This window comes from Ambystoma mexicanum, unplaced genomic scaffold (assembly GCF_040938575.1).
Source record: "Ambystoma mexicanum isolate Mex_15411 unplaced genomic scaffold, UKY_AmexF1_1 Mex_scaf66, whole genome shotgun sequence".
NCBI lineage: Eukaryota > Metazoa > Chordata > Amphibia > Caudata > Ambystomatidae > Ambystoma > Ambystoma mexicanum.
Window position 1 is genome coordinate 1,332,397 of NW_027182484.1, and position 6,314 is coordinate 1,338,710.

General features: G+C 39.2%; 2 non-coding genes across 2 annotated transcripts; both read left to right on the forward strand.

Annotated features, from left to right (window-relative positions):
- The first annotated feature begins 353 nt into the window (after nt 1-353).
- Nucleotides 354-425, forward strand: TRNAC-GCA (transfer RNA cysteine (anticodon GCA)). Its single transcript has one exon. It is a non-coding gene; the product is annotated as a tRNA-Cys (tRNA).
- Nucleotides 426-4,163: 3,738 nt separating this feature from the next.
- Nucleotides 4,164-4,235, forward strand: TRNAC-GCA (transfer RNA cysteine (anticodon GCA)). Its single transcript has one exon. It is a non-coding gene; the product is annotated as a tRNA-Cys (tRNA).
- The last annotated feature ends 2,079 nt before the right edge of the window (nt 4,236-6,314 follow it).

Below are 6,314 nucleotides of genomic sequence, written 5' to 3' on the forward strand. Positions count from 1 at the left end.
AACAATAGGATATATCATCATTTCATATACAAAACAATGAACAATTGGGTTTAACTATGCTCTTAGCACAAAATCAACAAACTGCAGTAGAGAAGCAGTTACATTTTGCAGAATTTATGCATTGTCAAAAGATTTGTTTCCATGTTCCAAGATCTACATGTGCTACGAAATGTATGAATTCTTGCAATGGAAACCTCACTGTATTTTACCAAGGCAGATAAAGGACATCCTTTGCACCCCATATACCTATAAGGAGGGTTTGGTGGCTGAAAATGCATTGCTTTGATGGTGATTGCATGTTGCTTGCACTTTGTAAATATTACTGACTTAATAAAGGTGAACTTTTCAGAACTGGGGTTATAGCTCAGTGGTAGAGCATTTGACTGCAGATCAAGAGGTCCCTAGTTCAAGTCTGGGTGCCCCCTTGTTCAACTGTTTTACCTGTAGAAATATTTTTTTAATTAAATAAATTGAAGAAAACATTTACAATCTTAGCATTTTATGTAATGAGCAACACATTTCTACATTTGAAATACTCCTGATCATCTCCTGAAACATAGAGTAAACACCATTAAACTGTTTAGGATTTCTTCATATGATACAAGCTGTGTTTTAAATTCACCCAAGTTCTACTGGTGATATTATCAGTTTGAAATAGTCCATTGGAAGCTCATATGAATGTTATAAAACTGTGGTGGAAAGCAATAATATGCCCTTAATGAAATGTATTAATTTGTACAGCTGACCAGAAGTGCACTGATGTCATTAGTTCTACAAGTTCCATACAGTCACCCACTCTATCACCTTTTTAAAAAAAGGGCAGTTTTCAGCATTCAAGGGTTTAACTCAGTGGTAGAGCGTAGGAGTGTAGTTCAAGAAGTCCCTGTTTCATAACCATATACCCTCTTCAATAGATCCTGTTAAAATGTTTTTCAACCCAATTCACTCTAAGAAACAATAGGATATATCATCATTTCATATACAAAACAATGAACAATTGGGTTTAACTATGCTCTTAGCACAAAATCAACAAACTGCAGTAGAGAAGCAGTTACATTTTGCAGAATTTGTGCATTTGACAAAAGATTTTTTTCCATGTTCCAAGATCTACATGTGATACGAAATGTATGAATTCTTGCAATGGAAACCTCACTGTATTTTACCAAGGCAGATAAAGGACATCCTGCGCACCCCTTATACTTATAAGGAGGGTTTGGTGGCTGAACATGCATTGCTTTGATGGTGATTGCATGTTGCTTCCACTTTGTACATATTACTGAATAAATAAAGGAGAGCATTTCAGAAATGGGGGAATAGCTCAGGGGTAGAGCATTTCACGGCAGATCAAGAGGTCCCTAGTTCAAATCTGGCTGCAACCTTGTTCAACTGTTTTACCTGTAGAAATATTTTTTTAATTAAATAAATTGAAGTAAACATTTAGAATCTTAGCATTTTAAGTAATGAGCAACACATTTCTACATTTGAAATACTCCTGATCATCACCTGAAACATAGGGTAAACACCATTAAGCTGTTTAGGATTTCTTCATATGATACAAGCTGTGTTTTACATTCACCCAAGCTCTACTGGTGATATGATTAGTTTGAAATAGTCCATTGGAAGCTCATATGAATGTTATAAAACTGTGGTGGAAACCAATAATATGCCCTTAATGAAATGTATTAATTTGTACAGCTGACCAGAAGTGCACTGATGTCATTAGTTCTACAAGTTCCATACAGTCACCCACTCTAACACCTTTTTAAAAAAGGGCAGTTTTCTGCATTCAAGGGTTTATGTCAGTGGTACAGCGTAGGAGTGCTTTTCAAGAAGTTCCTGTTTCATAACCATATACCCTCTTCAAAAGATCCTGTTAAAATGTATTTTTTAACCCAATGCACGGTAAGAAACAATAGGATATATCATCATTTCATATACAAAACAATGAACAATTGGGTTTAACTATGCTCTTAGCACAAAATCAACAAAATGCAGTAGAGAAACAGTTACGTTTTGCAGAATTTGTGCATTTGTCAAAAGTTTTCTTTCCATGTTCCAAGATCTACATCTGATACAAAATGTATGAATTCTTGCAATGGAAACCTCACTGTATTTTACCAAGGCAGATAAAGGACATCCTTTGCACCCCATATACTTATAAGGAGGGTTTGGTGGCTGAAAATGCATTGCTTTGATGGTGATTGCATGCTGCTTGCACTTTGTACCTATTACTGAATTAATAAAGGTGAACTTTCGAGAATTGGTGGTATAGCTCAGTGGTAGAGTATTTGACAGCAGATAAGAAAGTCCCTAGCTCAAATCTGGGTGCCCCCTTGTTCAACTGTCTTACCTGTAGAAATATTTTTTTAAATAAATTGAAGAAAACATTTACAATCTTAGCATTTTATGTAATGAGCAACACATTTCTACATTTGAAATACTCCTGATCATCTCCTAAAACATAGGGTAAATACCATAAAACTGTTTAGTATTTCTTCATATGATACAAGCTGTGTTTTACATTCACCCAAGTTCTACTGGTGATATTATCAGTTTGAAACAGTCCATCGGAAGCTCCTATGAATGTTATAAAACTGTGGTGGAAACCAATAATATGCCCTTAATGAAATGTATTAATTTGTACAGCTGACCAGAAGTGCACTGATGTCATTAGTTATACAAGTTCCATACAGTCACCCACACTATCACCTTTTTAAAAAAGGGCAGTTTTCAGCATTCAAGGGTTTAACTCAGTGGTAGAGCATAGGAGTGCAGTTCAAGAAGTCCCTGTTTCATAACCATATACCCTCTTCAATAGATCCTGTTAAAATGTGTTTCAACCCAATGCACTGTAAGAAACAATAGGATATATCATCATTTCATATACAAAACAATGAACTATTGGGTTTAACTATGCTCTTAGCACACCATCAACAAACTGCAGTAGAGAAGCAGTTACATTTTGCAGAATTTGTGCATTTGACAAAAGATTTTTTTCCATGTTCCAAGATCTACATGTGATACGAAATGTATGAATTCTTGCAATGGAAACCTCACTGTATTTTACCAAGGCAGATAAAGGACATCCTTCGCACCCCTTATACTTATAAGGAGGGTTTGGTGGCTGAACATGCATTGCTTTGATGGTGATTGCATGTTGCTTCCACTTTGTACATATTACTGTATACATAAAGGGAAACATTTCAGAAATGGGGGTATAGCTCAGGGGTAGAGCATTTCACGGCAGATCAAAAGGTCCCTAGTTCAAATCTGGGTGCCCCTTGTCCAACTGTTTTACCTGTAGAAATATTTTTTTAATTAAATAAATTGAAGTAAACATTTACAATCTTAGCATTTTATGTAATGAGCAACACATTTCTTCATTTGAAATACTCCTGATCATCACCTGAAACATAGGGTAAACACCATTAAGCTGTTTAGGATTTCTTCATATGATACAAGCTGTGTTTTACATTCACCCAAGCTCTACTGGTGATATGATTAGTTTGAAATAGTCCATTGGAAGCTCATATGAATGTTATAAAACTGTGGTGGAAACCAATAATATGCCCTTAATGAAATGTATTAATTTGTGCAGCTGACCAGAAGTGCACTCATGTCATTAGTTCTACAAGTTCCATACAGTCACCCACTCTATCACCTTTTTAAAAAAGGGCAGTCTTCAGCATTCAAGGGTTTATGTCAGTGGTAGAGCGTAGGAGTGCTTTTCAAGAAGTCCCTGTTTCATAACCATATACCCTCTTCAATAGATCCTGTTAAAATGTTTTTCAACCCAATGCACTGTAAGAAACAATAGGATATATCATCATTTCCTATACAAAACAATGAACAATTGGGTATAACTATGCTCTTAGCACAACATCAACAAACTGCAGTAGAGAAGCAGTTACGTTTTGCAGAATTTGTGCATTTGTCAAAAGTTTTTTTTCCATGTTCCAAGATCTACATCTGATACAAAATGTATGAATTCTTGCAATGGAAACCTCACTGTATTTTACCAAGGCAGATAAAGGACATCCTTTGCATCCCATATACTTATAAGGAGGGTTTGGTGGCTGAAAATGCATTGCTTTGATGGTGATTGCATGCTGCTTGCACTTTGTACATATTACTGAATTCATAAAGGTGAACGTTTAAGAACTGGGGGTATAGCTCAGTGGTAGAGCATTTGACTGCAGATCAAGAGGTCCCTAGTTCAAATCTGGGTGCCCCCTTTTCCAACTGTTTTACCTGTAGAAATATTTTTTTAATTAAATAAATTGAAGAAAACATTTACAATCTTAGAATTTTATGTAATGAGCAACACATTTCTACATTTGAAATACTCCTGATCATCTCCTGAAACATAGGGTAAACACCATAAAACTATTAAGGATTTCTTCATATGATACAAGCTGTGTTTTACTTTCTTACTAATGTTATAAAACTGTGGTGGAAACCAATAATATGCCCTTAATTAAATGTATTAATTTGTACAGCTGACCAGAAGTGCACTGATGTCATTAGTTCTACAAGTTCCATACAGTCACCGACTCTATCACCTTGTCGGGGGGAAATTCTGCCGGGGTCGGCCGGGCCGTCCGCCGACCTCCAGGCAGGGAGGCCCCAACTCCTCCCGTGTATCCCAGATGAGATAGAGTATGAGACACACACAAGGAGCAAGGTGACTCTGCTGTTTATTAGACAAAACGGCAGGGATGGGTCAAGGAGCGTACGCGTCCGTCCTGACACACACACAATCCTGGGGCTCGCAGGCCCTTTTTACTGTATTATGACGCGCTACTTGCGTCACTTCAGAAAGTTAACAAAAAACCTATCGCCACTCTTAATTGGTTGCTCGAGTGGTAGGGTTAGTATAGCACACATATAGAGGACAATGTTAGTGGACAAAGGGTAGTCAGGTGATACATCTGGGTTGTCCCTACAATTAGATACATGAGAATTGTTACATGAAGACTCCTGAGGATTGGTTAATATTACTGGCGTCAGTGATAAGAGCCCCATGTTCTGATTGGTGCGCCCGTGAGCTTCCCAGCCTGGGACCACCGCTGTTCCCAGCTCTCGGTGTACCTGCAATTTGCAACAATGTTTCACTATGGGTACGTGCAGACAATGTGAGGATTTATTCATAGTTGGAAGGCTGACCGCTCCCACTGTCGCAGATGTCCATTGAGCCTTTCAAGTGTATCTGCCTGTGTCTCGTAGCGAGGGATCCAGACGCCTTTTCTCTCCTGGGTTTGGCATTTCGTCAGGTTCGTATTGGTCACGTGGGGAGGGACCGTGTTTGAGGTAGAATTCTGCACAATTAATATTGCTTTTCCACTGTGTGTCTGGTTTAATTTGCAGGTGTGACCTTAACGTTGGTGCGCGGAGTGCGAGGTTGCAACATCGTGCCTTTGATGCTTTGTTCTTGGAATGTGGGTTTGCAACATTGCGACCTTGGCTGTTTGTTTCACCGGGCCCATTCTGCAGGATCAGCAACCAGACTCTTGCTTTGTTAATGTCCACGGGAGCTCTTGTTTGAGGCCTACTTGGGCCTGGTGCATAAGTGGTCCGTTTGGTGCATAGGTGCTTTAGGTTATAGTAGCATATAGTTCCATGACCAGTATCGTGTCTTCATTATATTTCTTATGGTGGTAACTGGTTTCAAGAGAAGCGTGAGCAAGCTTTGTAGATGAGTTCATGACGCGTCTTGCGTTTCTGCATTCTGAAAGCCTATGTAAAAATAATAAAGATGCACGTCCGTGAATATGCCTGTCGCCTACGTCATAGGACTGAGTATATTCTTCGTGTAGATCGGTGTGGGAATGTCCAGTGTGTATATTTGTACAGATGTGCTTCCCGTTGTCTAGGTCGTCATGTCATCTCTAACGACGTGTAGATTTTAGTCTAGTTGGTCCATGCCGCAGGTGTCGGCATGGCCAGTGCGGGCTGTTGGGCAGGCAGATGGACACATCCGTATGTTCCTGTACCAGGGTATTTGGTCGTCTGGTAAATGGACAAACTCTTCTCGTGGCGGGTGTCTGGGTCGTGACCCTCTAGGCCAAGCGCGAGAGGTGAAGGACGGGAGCCTGGTCTTCCATTCTCCCACTTCAGTCCCCCCTCTGGTCGACTTGTCGACCACAAACATATCCTTCTCGTTATCTCCTCTTACTCGCCATATCTTAGTTATTCCTCCTAGATGTCCATAATGGTTTACATGATCTTCAAATGACCAATACATATATTCACAGGTTCCTCCAGGAGTACAGTATACCCATTTCCCTATGTAACTCCTGGGGTTTCTTGGGTTC